We start from the raw sequence: 19,938 nt of genomic DNA on the forward strand, positions 1-19,938 counted from the left end.
TATCTCAAGGTTATTAGAGAGCTGAAAACTGAAATAGCTGAGCGAAGAACACAGCTAGCTGAACAAGCTAAAACAGTATCAGAACAGGATAACAAGAGAGATGAACTCCAAAAAACAGTAGAAGGGAGAGAGAATAGAATAAATGAGGCTGAAGACAGAATAAGCAAGATCCAGGACAAATTAGCGACAACTAAAAAAGAAGTAAGATATCTCAAAAAAAGATTAAGATACTGAAAACAACAACAGAGACCTATGGGATGACTTCAAAAGAAATAATATACACATTATTGGCTTACCAGAGGAAGAAAGAAAGGGAGAGGAAGAAAGCATTCTTCAGGACATAATAGCTGAGAACTTCTCTAGTCTAGACAACATCAAAGACATAAAGGTTCAAGAAGCCCAGAGGGTCACAAACAGAATTAACCCAGACTTAGAAACACCAAGACACATCCTATTTAGAATGGAAAAGAATAAGGATAGAGAAAGGATCCTGAAGGCTTCAAGAGAAAAACAGAGTCACCTATAGGGGAAAACCCATAAGATTAGCAGCAGACTTCTCCACATAAACACTGCAGGTCAGATGAGAATGGCAAGATATCTATCGAGTGCTTAATGAGAAAGGCTTTCAACCAAGACTACTGTATCCTGCTAAACTGTCTTTCAGACTAGATGGAGGCCTAAAAACCTTCTCAGACAAGCAACAGTTGAAAGAATCAACTATCACCAAGCCTGCCCTGAAAGAAGTTCTCAAAGGTCTTCTATAAACAGTCAGACCACTATAAATATGCCATATATCAGAACACTCTAAAAACATACAAGAATGTCGTTAAAATATCTTCAATCTTTGATATCAATAAATGTCAATGGTCTGAATTCACCTATTAAAAGGCACAGAGTAGGAAGATGGATTAGAAAACACAACTCAACAATATGCTGTCTACAGGAAACCCACATAACTCAACAAGACAAACACAGACTCAGAGTGAAAGGATGGAAAACTGTCAGACAGACCAATGGCCCACAAAAAAGGGCAGGAGCAGCTATTCTCATAACTGACATGATAGATTTTAAAGTAAATAAAATTAAGAAAGATAGGGATGGATACTACTTAATGCTCAGAGGATCAGTCAATCAAGAGGACTTAATAATTATTAACATCTATGCACCCAATGAGAAGACATCTAAATATATCAAACATCTACTGAAACAGCTACAGCAATATATTAACAGCAACACAGTCGTAGTAGCGGACTTCAATACCCCACTCCCTCAACTTGACAGATCATCCAGGCAGAAAATCAACAAAGACATGAGGGAGCTAAATGAGGAGATAGATAAACTAGAACTATTGCACATTTTCAGTCATTCATCCCAAGAAACTGGAATACATATTCTACTCAAGTCCACATGGGTGATTCTCAATGATAGACCATATGTTAGGCCACAAAGACAGCATCAGCACATTCAAGAGCATTGAAATCATCCCAAGCATCTTCTGAGACCACAGTGGAATTAAACTAACACTTAATAATCAACAAAAGATTAGTAATAGTCCCAAAATGTGGAAGCTCAACAGTACTACTTAACAACTACTGGGTCAAAGAGGAAATCAAGGAAGAAGTCAAAATGTTTCAAGAATTCAATGAAAATGAAGCCACAAGCTCTCAAAATATTTGCGACACAGCTAAGGCAGTACTGAGAGGGAAGTTCATAGCCATACAAGCACACATTAGGAAACAGAAAAAGCACAAATAAACAGCCTGATTGCACATCTTAAAGACCTAGAAGAAGAACAACAACAAAGGAACCCTAAAGCAGAAGGACTGGAATCACTAAAGTTAGGGCAGAAATAAATAACATTGAAAATAAGAGAACCATACAAAAGATCAATGAAAGTAAATGTTGCTTCTTTGAAAGAGTGAACAAGTGAAATAAGTCAGAAACAGAAGGATGAATATGGGATGATCTCACTCTCAGGAAGAAGTTGAAAAAAAAAGTTCAGAAGAAAAACACAAGTAGAACCTGAACTGGAATTGACATATTGCACCAACGTAAAAGACTCTGGGGTAGGTGGGTGGGGAGGAGAATACAGATCCAAGAAGGATAACAGAGGGCCTAGTGGGGGTTGTATTGTTATATGGAAAACTGGGAAATGTTACGCATATACAAACTATTGTATTTACTATTGAATGTAAAACATTAATTCTCCAATAAATAAATTTAAAAAAGAATTACTTGTATAAAAAGCTAGTATTCTTCAAGATGATGGTAAAGAGCCAGCAAAATTTCTAAAAAATATGCCTCAGATAGGTTCTTCAAGGTATTATTTAATGAGCTTTCCAAAAACAGCTCTCAGGTCACGTTTGCTTGGGTAATACCAGGTATTCCCTGGCAAGAGACTTACAAAGTACCTGAGAACATAAGCTCTGAGGAGTCACGGAGTAAAGAAACCTGTTAAACCGAACAGCCCCCGCGTGTCCTGAATGCATGTAGTGTGACCTTCCTCCAGCACAGAGCTTTTATTTATAGGCTTCCCCCATGCCCTATGGGACACACTTAAACAAGTGTTAGTCTAAAATTGAGTCAGAATCACTTCAATCGGCAGGCAGCTGCTTAAGATCATTTTAATTGTTCTGTCTGGGTCCCTGAGCTTGTTTTCTTGGCATTGTGGTCCTTATAACCAGAGGGGATTATTCAGCTCAGCAAGTGTGCAGAATGAAGATTACTTAACTGCTCCATGAGATTGTGACTGTGTACAATTTGCGGACATCTGTGAGTCACCCCCGCCAGATTGACAGGGAGGAGAAAGGAAAAGGGAGGGAACGCCTGCGCTGCAGGAATTTCTCTCTAAGTAATCAGCTCGCTCTTAGCAGAAAAACATGTCCTGTTCTTGATAAGCTGATTAGTGGCAGCCTAAGGTAAACTCTCTCTCTCTCTCTCTCTTTGTACTGCAGGGGCCTTGCACATGCAGGATTTTACAGCCTCTTAGGATTTTCTCTCTTTCCAGCCTTCCTTCCTTCCTTCCTTTTCTTTATTATAAAAGGTTTTGTTTATTTATTTATGAGAAAGACAGGAGTAGAGAGAGAGAAAGAACCAGACATCACTCTGGTACATGTGCTGCTGGGGATTGAACCAGGACCTCATGCTTGAGAGTCTAATGCTTTATCCACTGTGCCACCTCCTGGACCACCTTTATTTCTTTTAAGATTTTTTTTTTTTTTACATTTAAAAATTTGTCTTTATTTATTGGCTAGAGACAGAAATCAAGAGGGTAGAGAGGGAGAGAGAAAGAGTGACCCCTGCAGCACTGCTTCACCACTCACAAAGCTTTCCCCCAGCAGGTGGGGACGGTGAGCTCAAACCCAGGTCCTTGCATACTGTAACACCACCAGCTGCCCCCTTTTTTTCCTTCCTTTTTCTCCTTCCTCCCTCCCTCCCTCCCTCCCTTCCTTCTTTTTTCTTTCTTTCTCTCTTTTATTAAAATGAAAGACAGAGGAAGAGAGGAAAGAGAGAGAAAGAGAGAGAGGAGAGGGGGAGAGAGAGAGAGAGAGAGAGAGAGAGAGAAACTAGAGCGTCATTCTGGGACATGAAATGATAGGTATGAAACTCAGGACTTCATGCCTGAGAGCTCAATGCTTTATCCATTGTATCACTTTCCAAGTTGTGAATGTCTCTTTCTTGTCATTTCAGACAGATATAGACAAAGAAGGAGAAACACCACACCGCCGGAGCATGTTTAGTCTCATAGCACTCCCATGTGGTGCTAGGGGCTTGCCACAAGGGTTGCATTATGACAGAATGAGCCCTACCAGGTGAGCTATGTTTCCCTCTACACACACACACACACACACACACACACACCTAGCAGAAACTCTTAGAGGATCTTTTAGAGCTAGCTATGAAAGGAAGAAGATTAATTATACCTCCCCTGTGTCGCGTACCATAGTACGTGTCCCTGTGTCTTCTTTTTTTATTTTAAAAATATTTATTTATTCCCTTTTGTTGCTCTTGTTGTTTTATTGTTGTAGTTATTATTGTTGTTATTGATGTCATTGTTGTTGGATAGGACAGAGAGAAATGGAGAGAGGAGAGGAAGACAGAGGAGGAGGGTAAGATAGACACCTGCAGACCTGCTTCACCGCCTGTGGAGCGACTCTCCTGCAGGTGGGGAGCCGGGGGCTTGAACTGGGATCCTTCTGCTGGTCCTTGCGCTTTGCGCCACGTGTGCTTAACTCGCTGTGCTACCGTCCGGCTCCCCCCTGTGTCTTCTTTAATCTTGGCAGCAGCCTTCAAGGCTGGTATTATTCCATGACTTTTGCTGATGAGGATTTAAGGAGTAGAGATAAAAGATACAGTTTTCACTTTAGGTGACACTCAGCCAGGTCTGGGATTCAAATCAAACTGTCTCCTTCCTGGGGCACCACATATGGAAAGTACAATCAGATGCATCTCTAGAAAGTCATGGAGGAAAATACAGTTTAAAAGGCTGAATGTACATGGTCTCGTGTGGTAGAAGGCTTCAGACCGCGCTACGTGAAACATACACGCCACTACACAGTCAGGGCGGTGCTGGCCGATCAGCTTGGGGCACAGAGACAAAGGAAGGGGTAGGAGCCTGCAAGTCTGAAGCCTGTTTCCTGGGGAGGTTTGGTGTGTGTGTTTGGGGGTGGTGCATGGTGAGTGGTGGGGGTTGGGAGTGGTGCAGAAGCAGGTCTGAGTAGAGCAACTTCCCAGTGTGAATCTGGGCACACGTGGGAAGAGCTGGAGAGAGAACCACAGGCTGGAATCTGTAGGGCTCAGTAACTCCTGAGGCTGTCATTCCCAGGAGAAACCAGAGGTCAGAACGGAAAACAGCAAGACTGACATCAGGGTGTGAACAGACGGGAGCCATCGTAGCCAAGGACTGGAGGGTTTTGTCAGCTGGGAAAGGTGGGGCTTCCTGCTCCTTCCTCAAGGTCAGCCAGATCTCCCTGCTACCCGGTTGAAGCTGTAAGATCCCTTCAGACAAAGCTTCTTGGCTACAGACTGGTCGACTTTAGTGGTCTCTAAGTTGCTCTTTCTGTCTAAAAATAGATGAAGAAATTGTCCTAGGGAAGGCCACTCATTGAGTGATGGTTCCACACATCCACGACACCAGTAACCACATTAAAAAAAATTGCGACAGGGGTTGGGTGGTGGTGCACCTGGTTGAGGGCTCATATTAGTGTGCAAGACCCGGGTTCGAGCCACCTGCAGCGGGAAAGCTTTGCAAGTGGTGAAGCAGGGCTGCAGGTGTCTGTCTCTCTTCCTCTCTCTCTCCTCCATCCTTCTTGGTTTCTGGCTGTCTCTATCCAATGAATAAAGATAATAAAAAATAAAATAAAAAAGAAATTGCAACATACGTGAAGGTGGGTAACAGAATTTATTTATTTATAGCACTGCTCAGCTCTAGCTTTTGGTAGTGTTAGGGATTGAACCTGTGACTTCTGAGCCTCAGAAATGAAAGTCATTTTACATAACCATTAAGCTATCTCTCTTGTACCATAGTCTCTTAAACATTAATAAAAAGAAATATTCAACTTGAAATTTTCAAAGGGCATGAATAGACATAGAATTCAAATAATAGGTAACTATATATGATAAGCCATTATGACTTACTAAAAAGTGAAAATGAGATATTATTATCTAGCTATCAAGTTGGTAATTTTTTTCTTTTTTTAATATGTATTTATTTATTCCCTTTTGTTGCCCTTGCTGTTTTACTGTTGTAGTCATCATTGCTGTTGTTGTTGTTGGATAGGACAGAGAGAAATGGAGAGAGGAGGGGAAGACAGAGAGGGGGAGAGAAAGACAGACACCTGCAGACCTGCTTCACTGCTTGTGAAACGACTCCCCTGCAGGTGGGGAGCCGGGGGCTCGAACCAGGATCCTTACACCAGTCCTTGTGCTTTGTGCCTGTGCGCTTAACCCGCTACGCTACAGCCCAACTCCCGTTTTTATTTTTTTCTTACAATAATTGTTAGTGATGTAAGAATTCAGGGACATAGAAAATCATATCAGTGGAAAAATACTATTCTTATGTAACATAAAATTGACTGTAACATGTGTATGCCCAGACGATATTTTAGGGCAGTGAAACTTGTCTGTATATCATAAAGGCTAGACAAATGCACCATGTCGAGAATGAATGATAACGTGGAATATGGACTCTGGATGATAATGATCTATCAGGATAGGTTAATCAGTCATAGCAAATACGCTACACTAGCAGGTGGACCAGGAAACTATTAATAGATAATGGGGAAGGTTGTGTATGTTAGTGGCAGGGAGAAATACAAAAATGATTCTGTTCAGGTTGCTATGTACCTAAAACTTCTCTAAACTGTCTTTTAATTAAAAAAAAAAAAAAATCATTTAGCTGGGCCAGGTGGTGGCGCACCTGGTTAAACACACACATTACAGCGCTCAAGGAGGCAGGTTCAAGCTTCTGGTCCCCATCTGCAGGGGGAAAGCTTCACAAGTGGTGAAGTAGTGTTGCAGTTGTCTCTGTCTTTCTCTCTCTTCTCAATTTCCCTCTGTCTCTATCCAATAATAAATAACAATAAAAAGAACTGATAACAAAAGATTTAAAAAAAGAAATAAAAAATCATTTAGTATATGTAATCTGCTCTCTGATACGATTATTTTCCTTCAGAAATTTATTCTAAGGAAGTAATCAAAGAAGTAAATATTACTTTATATATATATATGTATATATATACAGATTATTCATTGCCACACTATTTATAATTGGAAAAACACATAGCCAATGTTCAGTAATCTGAACATGTTAAGAAAAAGTTGATGTTTGATGTATTGCACCAAAGTAAGAGACTCTGGGGCTGGGGGGAGGGCTCAGGTCCTGGAACATGATGGCGGAGAAAGACCTAGTGGGGGCTGAATTGTTATGTGGAAAACTGGGAAATGCTATGCATGTACAAACTATTGTATTTTACTGTTGACTGTAAACCATTAACCCCCCAATAAAAACATTTTAAAAAGAAAATGTTGATGTGATTCTATCATAGACAACTAAATAGACATTAAAATGCATGAATAAACTATTCCATTATACAGGATGTGTTTCTTTACAGTAAGGTAAAGATTACATCTCATTATTGGCAAGATGCTCTTAATTTTTTTATTTAAAAGTTTTTATCTGTTTTAATGATAAACGCACAGAGAGACCAGAGCACTGTTCAACTTTGGCTTGTGCTGATGCAGGGGATTGAACCTGGGAACTCAGAGCCTCAGGCATGAACGTGTTTTACATAACTACTAGGTATTAATATTAATAATTAGTATTAATATTAATCTCCCAATCACGATTAATTTTAATCTTGATTGTGTATAGGATGACATGTGTATATGGTATACAGTACACAGACGTCCACAGAGAAAAATTGCACAAGGACCCGAGTTCAAACCCCTTGTCCCTACCTATAGGGGGAAGCTTCAGGAGTAGTGACAGTCCTGCAGGTGTCTCTCATTATTCTCCTTTCTCTCACCCTCTCCCCTCTCAATTTCTTTTTGTCTCTATCCAAAATAAATAAAAAATGAATATCAAAAGAAAATGATTCACTATTTTGATGGGCAGACTACAACCAAAGTTATTTTTTTGAACAAAGAGAGCATAATATTTGATAGTCTGAAAAAAATCTATTTCAATGGTCTGTTTTCCATGTCTCCAATAGTAAAAACTCATATTAAGATATATTTCCTGAGCTAAAAGCTACTAGGTTATTATTATTTTTTTTAGAAACGTAATTTAAAAATTAAAATGACCCTGTTCTTTTTAGTTTAGGTAGCAGTTTTGGAAATTAAATTGTTTAGGATGAAAGTGTGTACACCAGTCGCTTGTCTTCTTGTTAATTCTACTGTAGTTTCTAAACTTACTCATCATAGACAAGCTGGAAATTAGCCCTAGAGTCAATGGGGCAGAAACTTATTTCGATGAGCAAAAGAAAGATGCTGGGGAAGCTGCTCAGTTTTACATCCACAAACGACGGCGAACTGCTCTTGGTATGGAGTACGGACTGCAGACTGCGGACCTAGACTCTACCACTAGGCTTTATTGCTTTCACGCAGACTCTCCATTCTTCACTGTATGTGGGCACACTTGCTCTGAGCTGATGTTTGGTGTCTCTTGAGAAAAATAAGGAGGCACAAGGAAACTTCTGAAGTCTCCTCCAAAAATTACTGTGTTTTCTTTTTTTAAAAATGTTTATTTATAAAAAGGAAACACTGACAAAAACCATAGGGTATTATTGTGTTTTCTTTTTAAAAATTATTTATGTATTCATTATTTATTTTCTTTTTTGTTACCTTTGTTGTTTTTTTTATTGTTGCTGTTATTGATGTTGTCGTTGTTGGATAGGACAGAGAGAAATGGAGAGAGGAGGGGAAGGCAGAGGGGGAGAGAAAGATAGACACCTGCAGATCTGCTTCACTATCTGTGAAGCGACTCCCCTGCAGGTAGGGAGCTGGGGGCTCGAACCGGGATCCCTATGTTGTGTTGGTATGCTTCTAAAAGGTCCTTGTGCTTTGCACCACATGCACTTAACCTGCGGCGTTACCGACTGACTCCCATTATTGTGTTTTCTATCCTTAATTGCCTCACTGTTTTTTCACCAACACATTCCGCCATGAAATCATTAATCAGGAAACCATTTAAAATCATATAATCAGTCTCCAGTAGATTTTAATAGAAATGATCTTTCTTTATTGCAGGGCAGACCCCTCAACATAGAAAACAGAGACCAACAAATGAAATAAGGAACTAGCAGAAGCAGTGACAAGGAACAAATGAATTTTTTAATGTAAATTATATCTTCATAATTTTTTAAATATTCATTTATTTTCCCATTTAAAAAAATATTTATTTATTTTCCCTTTTGTTGCCCTTGTTTTTTATTGTTGCTGTAGTTATTATTGTTGTTGTTATTGATGTCGTCATTGTTAGATAGGACAGAGAAAAATGGAGAGTGGAGGGGAAGACGGAGAGGGGGAGAGAAAGACACCTGCAGACCTGCTTCACTGCTTGCGAAGCGACTCCCCTGCAGGTGGGGAGCCAGGGGATCAAACCAGGATCCTTGCGCTTTGCACCACCTGTGCTTAACCCACTGTGCTACTGCCTTAAAGACTGATTTTAAGTTGTCCAAAAACAACAAAACAAACAGACATTCCAGAAATATATTAGAAAAAAAAAAGATCAGACAAATGATTCAAGATTTGTTGCAACTTGTTAGAATACTTTTTTTTCCCAAAAGGTTTTCAAGTATAATAGGGCTCATTGAGTATTCAAAACAGTGTCTGAAGAAGACTCACGTGAGGACACATTGACATCGATTTTCAAGATATTGGAGAAAAGAAGATACTTTAATTTATTTATTAAATTATTTCTTTATTTATTATTGGCTAGACACAGAGACACATTGAGAGGGAAGGGGGGATGAAAAGAGACAGAGAGACACCAGCAGTCCTGCTTCACCACTCTTGAAGCTTTCCCCCTGCAGGTGGGGAGAGGAAAGATAGGGCAGATATTTTAGATGTGGAAGGATTCAAGTGTTATTTTCTCTGTATTTTTTATATGGCAGAGAGAACATGAGATAGAACAGAGAGATAGAAAGGGAGAATAAAGGAGACACATGCAGCACCGCTTCACCACTAATGATGCCTTCCCCCATGGGGTAGGTGCAGGGAAGGCCCAAGGGCTTGAATCTTGGGTCCCTGCACATGGTAATGTATATGCTCAAACGGGCACACGGCTACCTCATCTCTTATTCTCTCTGTATTGTTGGGCTAGCTTCGCCGGCAGGAGAGAGAGACGACCAGGGACTCATGGCTGAGTGGTACACAGTTCAGTCTTTATTCATGTGGAACGTAGCGCAATCTAAGCTATCTCTAATCACAATCCTGTCCTTATATATCCTGAGGCGGAAGAGTCAGGTCCGAAGAGGATGTAGGTAGGATAGGGGGTGGGGAGAAGGAAAAAGCGTGCAAAACAGTGAGGATTAAACCAATGCCCTGGAGGCAGGGCGGTGCTTAGTTAACAGTGGTTATGTAAATAGAATACAGTGTTAAGCAGGGGGGATTAAACCAATGAAACAGAAGGGGTCTTACAAGGAGAATTTAGAAGCAGACCAACACTGTATTGTTTCTCAGGGAGCTGAAGGAAGATTTCTTTGTTGAAATAAGAGAGTATGTTCTGAAGAGGAAGGCTTGAGCTGCACACAGGAGGCCACCTTGGGAGAGGCAGGTGAAAGGGAGTTTACATCAGGATTGGTTGCTTAGGGCAGGGGTAGACAGCATAATGCTTATGTAAAGAGACTCTCATGCCGGGAGCCGGGTGGTGGCGCAGCGGGTTAAGTACACATGGCGTGAAGCACAGGGACAGGTGTAGGGATCAAGGTTTGAGCCTGCAGCTCCCCACCTGCAGGGGAGTCACTTCACAGGCAGTGAAGCAGGTCTGCAGGTGTCTATCTTTCTCTCCTTGTCTCTGTCTTCCCCCCTCTTCATTTCTCTCTGTCCTATCCAACAACAACAGCAATAACAACAACAATAATAACAACAACAATAAAAAAACAAGGGCAACAAAAGGGGAAAAATTAAAAATAGATATATATTAAATAAAAGAGAGAGAGACTCTCAAGCCTGAGGCTTCAAAGTCCCAGGTTCAATCCCCTGAACCACCATAAGACAGAGCTGAGCAGTGCTCTGGTAAAACAAACAAATAGACAAAAAAGCACTTCAATAGGATTGATAGTTTTTTAAAAATGTTTTTTATATTTATTTTATTTATTTATTCCCTTTTGTTGCCCTTGTTGTTTTATTGTTGTAGTTATTATTGTTGTTGTCATCGTTGTTGGATAGGACAGAGAGAAATGGAGAGAGGGAGGGCAAGACAGAGAGGAGGAGAGAAAGATAGACACCTGCAGACCTGCTTCACCGCTTGTGAAGCAACTCCCCTGCAGGTGGGGAGCCGGGGTTCGAACCGGGATCCTTATGCTGGTCCTTGTGCTTTGCGCCACCTGTGCTTAGCCCGCTGCACTACAGCCCGACTCCCAGAATTGATAGTTTATAGGACGTCTAACCAAAGAAGAGGAACTTGAAAAGATTATCTGAGACATTAAAATATACTTTGAGGGGGTGATATAAGTGGTAGAGAATTTATTTTTTAATTAAAAATATTTTTATTTATTTATTATTGGGTAGAGACAGAGAGAAATTGAGAGGGAAGGGGAAGATAGAGAGGAAAGGAGACAGAGAGACACCTGCAGCCCTGCTTCACCACTTGTGAAGCTTTCCCCCTGCAGGTGGGGACTGGGGCTTGAACTTGGGATCTTGTGTACTATAATGTGTGTGTTCAACCAGGTGCACTACCACCTGGCCCCTAGATAGTAGAGAATTTGAAGATAAACTAACAACAGATGTAAGGAAAACAGACAAAAGTCACAAAAAAATGAAATTGTAAAAGAAATTTTATATGTATTTTTACATATATGACTCAGTTGTGTTACTTACCATAAGAATGTAAATCTTTTACTGAAGCTCAGATGAAGATGGATTATCTTTTATAACAAAAACCAGTAAGTATTTTTTCAAGTACTATGATGAGCCTGCCAGGACTGAATGTCCACTGAGGACAGAATGATGATGATGATGATGATGATGATGATGATGTATGTGTACATGCTGGGTGGCAGTGGGATTCTGAATCCTTTCCCAGTATCACTTATCTTGTGCAAAGGATCTGAGCAAGAGAAGTATTTCTAGAGACTCCAATATTACATCTTTTTGTAAAGAATATGATAACAGAGACCTGTGATAATGTTAACACACTTGAATTTGGTCATTTCACTTCTGAGACTGTATTTTTTTTATTAGTGATTTAATAATGATCGACAAGACCATACGATAAGAGGGGGACAATCCCATACATTTCCCACCACCAGAGTTCTGTATCCCATCCCCTCCATTAGAAACTTCCCTATTCTTTATGCCTCTGGGAGTATGGACCCAGGATCTTTATGGGGTGCAGAAGGTGGGAGGTCTGGCTTCTGTAATTGCTTCTACACTGGTCATTGGCATTGGCAGGTTGATTCATACTCCTAGTCTGTGAGACTGTATTCTAAAACCACATAGATTTCTGCATAGTCACATTACGTTGATATTTTCTTATTTTATTTATTTATTTATTTACTTACTTTTGGATAGATACAAAGAGAAATTGAGAAGGGAGGGGGAGATAGAGAAGGAAAGAGACAGAGAAACACCTGCAGCCCTGCTTAATCACTTGTGAGACTTTCCCACTGAAGGTGGAGACCAGGGGCTTGAACCTGGGTCCCTGTGTGCTGTTATGTGAGCACTTAACCAGGTGTGCCACCACCTTTATTTTATTTTCTATATATCATAATTGTTTCTTTTTTTCCATTTTTTATTTGTTGATATCAAAGATTGAAGATATTTTAACGCCATTCTTGTAGATTTTTAGAGTGTTCTAATATATGGCATATTTATGGTGGTCTGACTGTTTATAGAAGACCTTTGAGAACTTCTTTCAGGGCAGGCTTGGTGATAGTTGATTCTTTCAACTGTTGCTTGTCTGAAAAGGTTTTTAGGCCTCCATCTAGTCTGAAAGACAGTCTAGCAGGATACAGTAGTCTTGGCTGAAAGCCTTTCTCATTGAGCACTCAATAGCTATCTTGCCATTCTCATCTGGCCTGCAGTGTTTGTGTGGAGAGGAGTCTGCTGCTAATCTTATGGGTTGTCCCCTGTAGGTGACTCTTTTTTTTTTTTTCCTCTTGCAGCCTTCAGGATCCTTGCTTTATCCTTATTCCTTTCCATTCTAAATAGGATGTGTCTTGGTGTTACTAAGTCTGGGTTAATTCTGTTTGTGACCCTCTGGGCTTCTTGAACCTTTATGTCTTTGATGTTGTCTAGACTAGAGAAGTTCTCGGCTATTATATCCTGAAGAATGCTTTCTTCCTCTCCCTTTCTTTCTTCCTCTGGTAAGCCAATAATGTGTATATTATTTCTTTTGAAGTCATCCCATAGGTCTCTGTTGTTGTTTTCAGTATCTCTTAATCTTTTTTTGAGATATCTTACTTCTTTTTTAGTTGTCGCTAATTTGTCCTGGATCTTGCTTATTCTGTCTTCAGCCTCATTTATTCTATTCTCTCTCCCTTCTACTGTTTTTTGGAGTTCATCTCTCTTGTTATCCTGTTCTGATACTGTTTTAGCTTGTTCAGCTAGCTGTGTTCTTCGCTCAGCTATTTCAGTTTTCAGCTCTCTAATAACCTTGAGATAATTAGTATTTTCTTCCAGAATCTCATTGGTTGTTTCTGCATTTCTGATGACAACTCTTTCAAACTCTTTTCTCACTCCTGTAATTATTTCCTTAACTAGTGTTTGGATGTTCACCTCATTATTTTGTGGTTTAACCTTTGGGGGGCTTTTAGATGGACTCTTTCCTGGTTCATTTCTCCAATATTTCTTCTTGTTTCTTTTTTTTTTTTTTATTTAAATTTTTAATTTAAGAAAGGATTAGTGAACAAAAGCATAAGGTAGGAGGGGTACAACTCCACACAATTCCCACCACCCAATCCCCATAACCCACCCTCTCCCATGATAGCCTTCCCATTCTCTAGCCCTCTGGGAGCATGGACCCAGGGTCGTTGAGGGTTGCAGAAGGTAGAGGGTCTGGCTTCTGTAATTGCTTCCCCGCTGAACATGGGCGTTGACTGGTCGGTCCATACTCCCAGTCTGCCTCTCTCTTTCCCTAGTAAGGTGTGTCTCTGGGGAAGCTGAGCTCCAGGACACATTGGTGGGGTCTTCAATCCAGGGAAGCCTAGCCAGCATCCTGGTGGCATCTGGAACCTGGTGATTGAAAAGAGAGTTAACATACAAAGCCAAACAATTTGTTGAGCAATCATGGATCCCAAGATTGGAATAGTGGAGAGGAAGTGTTAGGGAGGTACTCACTGCAAACTCTAGTGTAATCCTGCTTTCAGGTATATATTTTGCAGTAGTTTATGGATACGTGTGCACATACGCTCTCTCTCACAGAAACTGGTGTATGTCTAGGTTATGGGACTTTGTTAGAAAGTGAACTACCTGAGATGAAATTAGAGTGTACTATAAAAGGAAAGGTCTCACCCGAGTAATGAAGCTGAAGGGTTGTCATTCCACACGTGAAGTCTCTGGATACACACTGAGGTGAAGCATGTTGAGATGGCAATCGTTGCTTTGGTTAGGTTGTGATCGGCGGATGCAATATTATTTGGTATGGATTGGGAGAAGCATACGGGAAAGTGAGCCCTATCCAAGGGTGCCAGGACTGGGGGAAGTAGGGGCTCTATAGTGAAGATGTGAGGTTCCTGCTGTCTTAGGGTTCAAAAAGACAATCAATAGTTAATATTATCATCACATTATTTGTTAATTGGGTTAACTTTGAAAAGTCCCTTTGTTATGGTTTGCTGTACAGTACCCAGTATCTTGTATATAGCTGTGCTATTGGAAGCTTCTAATCTACTTGGTCTAGGCTTTTGAGAGAGTCCGCATATCAAACACGTAGCCTATCTATTAAAAAGATTCAGTTTGTCTTTTGAGAACCTTTGAGACATACAATTGATTTCCCCCTCTCATATTAATTAACTACTGATTTATATGTCTACATTTTGCTAGGAGTGTACATAAACACCATTCCCATCACCAAAGGACCGTGACCCATCCCTCCCGCCCATTCCCACCCCCCACTGGCCCAGGAAGCTACATGTCTACCCCTCACCACTGGGTTTTTACTTTGGTGCCCTACTTACAATTTGATCAGGTCCTGCTTTTAGTTTCCCTTTCAGATCTTCTAAGTCAGCTTCTGTTGATGAGTGGGATCATCCCATACTCATCTTTAACTTTCTGACTTAGTCCACTTAACATAATTCCTTCTAGCTCTGTCCAAGCTGGGTCAGAGAAGGTGAGTTCATTGTTCTTGATAGCTGCATAGTATTCCATTGTGTATATATACCACAGCTTTCTCAGCCATTCATCTGTTGTTGGGCACCTGGGTTGCTTCCAGGTTTTAGCTATTATGAATTGTGCTGCTATGAACATAGGAGTACACACCTCTTTTTGGTTGGGTGTTATGGAGTCCTTGGGGTATAACCCCAGGAGAGGAATTATTGGGTCATATGGAAGGTCCATGTCTAGCCTTCTGAGAGTTTTCCAGACTGCTCTCCACAGAGGCTGTACCAATTTACATTCCCACCAGCAATGTAAAAGAGTTCCTCTGTCCCCACATCCTCTCCAGCATTTGTTGCTGCTGTCCTTTTTGATGTATGCCATTCTTACAGGAGTGAGGTGGTATCTTAGTGTTGTCTTAATTTGCATTTCTCTGACAATCAGTGACCTAGAGCAGTTTTTCATATGTTTGTTAGCCTTTTGGATCTCCTCTGTGGTGAATGTTTTGTTCATTTCCTCTGCCCATTTTTGGATGGGGTCATTTGCTTTTTTGCGGCTGAGTTTGCTGAGCTCTTTATATATTTTGGTGATTAGTTTCTTGTCTGATGTCTGGCATGTGAAGATCTTCTCCCATTCTGTGAGGGGTCTCTCTGTTTGTTTAATAGTTTCTTTGGATGTGCAGAAGCTTTTCAATTTGATGTAGTCCCATTGGTTTGTTTCTTCTTTGGTCTTCCTTGCAATTGGGTTTGATTCATCAAAGATATCCTTGAGGTGTAGATGGGAAAGTGTTTTACCAATGTTTTCCTCTAAGTATTTGATTGTTTCTGGTCTGACATCTAGGTCTTTGATCCATTTGGAGTTGATTTTTGTTTCTGGTGAGATAAAGTGGTTCAAATTCATTCTTCTGCATGTTTCAACCCAGTTTTCCCAGCACCATTTATTGAAGAGAGCCTCCTTCTTCCATTTAATCCTTTGGGCCCCCTTATCAAAGATTAGATGCCCATAGGTGTTGGGATTTACTTCTGGGCTTTCAATTCTGTTCCACTGGTCTGTGTGCCTATTTTTGTTCCAGTACCATGCTGTTTTGATGATGATGGCTTTATAATATAGTTTAAGGTCTGGGAGTGTGATGCCTCCATTTCTGTTTCTTTTCCTTAGGATGGTTTTGGCAATTCTAGGTGTTTTCAGGTTCCAGATAAATGATTGTAGTGTTTGTTCTATTCTCTTAAAGAAGCTTGGTGGAACTTTGATGGGTATTGCATTAAATTTGTATATGGCTCTGGGGAGAATGTTCATTTTGATGATATTTATTCTTCCAATCCATGAGCATGGGATATCTTTCCATTTCTTGGTATCAGTTTCTATCTCCTTGAGTAGCGACTCATAGTTTTCAGCATACAAGTCTTTCACTTCTTTGGTCAACTTTATTCCTAGGTATTTGATTGATTTTGCTGAAACAGTAAATGGGAGTGATTTCTGGATGTCTTCTTCTTCATCTTCTTGTTTCTTTACCCATTCTATATAGTATGTTATAAGGTCCCTCTCTCAGTAGTTTTCAAATTATTGATCACTCTTGCCTGGATTGAGTTGTGTCTAAGTAAGGCAATTAAAGGGTTCACAGTTGTGGAAATTGACAGTTGTTTCAATAGTATTTTAATCCCTGAGTTGGAGCACAGTGGCTTAAAAGCCTCTTTTGTTCTTTTTCTTCCCTGTAGGCTATGGGAGCCTGAGGGTATTTAAACTATAAGTAGGCTTCTTAGCTTAATCACTGACTCCTGACCAAGAGATAAAGCAGGGTGGGGCAGAGATAATCCATTGGTTATGCAAAGAGACTCTCACAGCCTCAGCACTAGGCCACCAAGGTATAGATCTTCTCCTGAGTTTCCTTGTTAGTTCTCTCTCCCTTGGTGTCAGCACAGGGCCTCCCTGCCACTGCTCCAGCCTCTGAGGGCAGTAGCAGTGGAGACTCACAGTTGCATTTGGTGAGTCTTAGGGGAGTCCTCTCCTCCCTTCAGCTGTCCCCTTGTTTGTGAAACTGGAGGCGGTGCCTCAACTGGTAAACTGCCAGACTGTTACCAGCCACTTAATCTCTTGCTAGGCTCCTCTCTTCATGAGCCACACGTGTTTGCACTCACCAGTGATTTGGTGGGTTCCTGCAGTCATTCTAGTCCTGTCTTGTTGCAGTTCCAGATGGTCTCCTTTGGTATTCTTGGTTGACCTGTGAGAGGAGAGGAGAGAAACACAGCTGTTGCTGCTCTGTAGCCCTGCTTCTGGAAGTCCCCTCCATTATTTATTTGTGATTAATAGTGGGTTACAGTATTTTAAGATTTCAGTGTATAGTTCCAGACTATATCCACCACCACAGTTCTGTGTCCCAAACCCTCTGATCTTCCAAAGATAATGTGGTGTTATTTTATAGTTATAGGGAATAAGAAAAAAAATCTTGGTTTAGTGACCCAGGAGGTGGCACACTGGATAAAGCACTGGACTCTCAAGCCTAGGTCTTGAGTTCAACCCCCAGCAGCATATGTACCAGAGTGATATCTGGTTCTCTCTCTCTTATCTTTTTCAATAAATAAAATATTTTTTTAAAATAAAAATCTTGGTTTACATATTTGCTTCTTTTGGGGGGTATTTTTTAGTAATAATACAAGTGTGCTTTTGTGCACAACCTCTATATTTTATTTTATTTTTCTTATATTTTATATCACAGAAAAAGATTCAGAGGAGAGGGAGAGAGAGAGCTAGAGAGCTAAAGAGAGCTGTAGTACTGCTTTATGGTTCATGAAGCTTCCCTCCTGAAGGCAGAGATCAGGGGCTTGAAAACTGGTCTTGGCACATGGTAGCCTGTACATTCAAATCAAGGTGAAGAGGACAACTTCTGAGTCCTGTTAGAACTGTTGATCTGCCACTAAAGTAATGTCTCTAACACTGATAATAGAGAGATGCTATGAGAGTGTCAGTGACAAAATGAAACAGTGCATTATTACAGAACATGGGCCATAGCATTAAACAGAACATGGACCATAGCATTAAACAGAACATGGGCCATAGCATTAAACAGAACATAGGCCATAGCATTAAACAGAATGTGGGCCGTAGCATTAAACAGAACATGGGCCACGACATTAAACAGAACATGGGCCATAGCATTAAACAGAACGTGGGCCGTAGCATTAAACAGAACATGGGCCATGACATTAAACAGAACATGGGCCATAGCATTAAACAGAATGTGGGCCATGGCATTAAACAGAACATGGGCCATAGCATTAAACAGAACGTGGGCCATGGAATTTAAACAGAACATGGGCCATGGCTTTAAACAGAACATGGGCCACGGCTTTAAACAGAACATGGGCCATAGCATTAAACAGAACATGGGCCGTAGCATTAAACAGAACATGGGCCATAGCATTAAACAGAACACGGGCCATGACATTAAACAGAAAGTGGGCCGTAGCATTAAACAGAACATGGGCCATAGCATTAAACAGAACATGGGCCATTGCATTAAACAGAACATGGGCCACAGCATTAAACAGAACGTGGGCCATAGCATTAAACAGAACATGGGCTACGGCATTAAATAGAATGTGGGTCATAGCATTAAACAGAACTTGGGCCATAGGATTAAACAGAACATGGGCCACGGCATTAAACAGAACATGGGCCACAGCATTAAACAGAACATGGGCCGTAGCATTAAACAGAACATGGGCCATGGCATTAAACAGAACATGGGCCATGGCATTAAACAGAACATGGGCCATGGCTTTAAACAGAACATGGGCCATGGCTTTAAACAGAACATGGGCCACGGCTTTAAACAGAATGTGGGCCGTAGCATTAAACAGAACATGGGCCATAGCATTAAACAGAACATGGGCCATGGCATTAAACAGAAAGTGGGCCATAGCATTAAACAGAACATGGGCCACAGCATTAAACAGAACGTGGGCCGTAGCATTAAACAGAACATGGGCCATAGCATTAAACAGAACATGGGCCATGGCATTAAACAGAACATGGGCCACGGCATTAAACAGAACATGGGCCATGGCTTTAAACAGAACATGGGCCACGGCATTAAACAGAACATGGGCCACGGCATTAAACAGAACATGGGCCATAGCATTAAACAGAACATGAGCCACAGCATTAAAAAGAACATGGGCCACAGCATTAAACAGAACATGGGCCATAGCATTAAACAGAACATGGGCCATAAAACTTCAGAAGAGTATGTACTGAAGGACACAATAAAATTCTGCATTTAGCAACACAGTAAATTAGGAGAAATATGAGTGATTGCTTTCTTTTTACGTTTGTGCTTTTTTTTTTTTTTTAAAAAAAAAAACTCCTATGGTGAATGTGTTTTACTTTTTAATAGAAAGTATTAAAAATGCTTGCAATCACAGTATCTGTAAAAGGACATTTGTATAACTAAAATTAGGCAATACATATTGGTCTTTAGATATTCTGAGGTTTGAAATTACTTTTAATATAATTAGCTGCTTTTGCTGCTGGGCACCTGTAATAAAAATTGAATAAAAAATTAAATCATCAGAGAATCTTTGTATCTATAGGTATTGTGGGTTCAACTTTTTTTCCATATTCTCTGGTAGAGGTCTCAAGTTTATTCAAGTGGGTCAAGAAGTTGCTATACTCTTTCTTTTAAATGAATTGCTATAGGTTTTTATTAGAGATTTTACAGGTGACATAGCAGTTGTAATGAACAAACCTAGCTGTCAGTCAAACCAGAATGCACCAAGTCCAAAGGCCACAAAGCATGTTTGCAGGTAGTGCTGTGCACGTCTTCCAGCGAGCAAGAGAATGCCAGGGAAAGGGAGCTGAAAGATAGTGCATCGCTGACACCAACCTTCACCATTTGATAGAAACATTAAAACATATAGAAATCTGATGCATTCTCCTGAAACGTCTTTTCCCCTAAGGTAGCCAGTC

The sequence above is a fragment of the Erinaceus europaeus genome, chromosome 10 (assembly GCF_950295315.1).
Source record: "Erinaceus europaeus chromosome 10, mEriEur2.1, whole genome shotgun sequence".
NCBI classification, from domain to species: Eukaryota; Metazoa; Chordata; class Mammalia; order Eulipotyphla; family Erinaceidae; genus Erinaceus; species Erinaceus europaeus.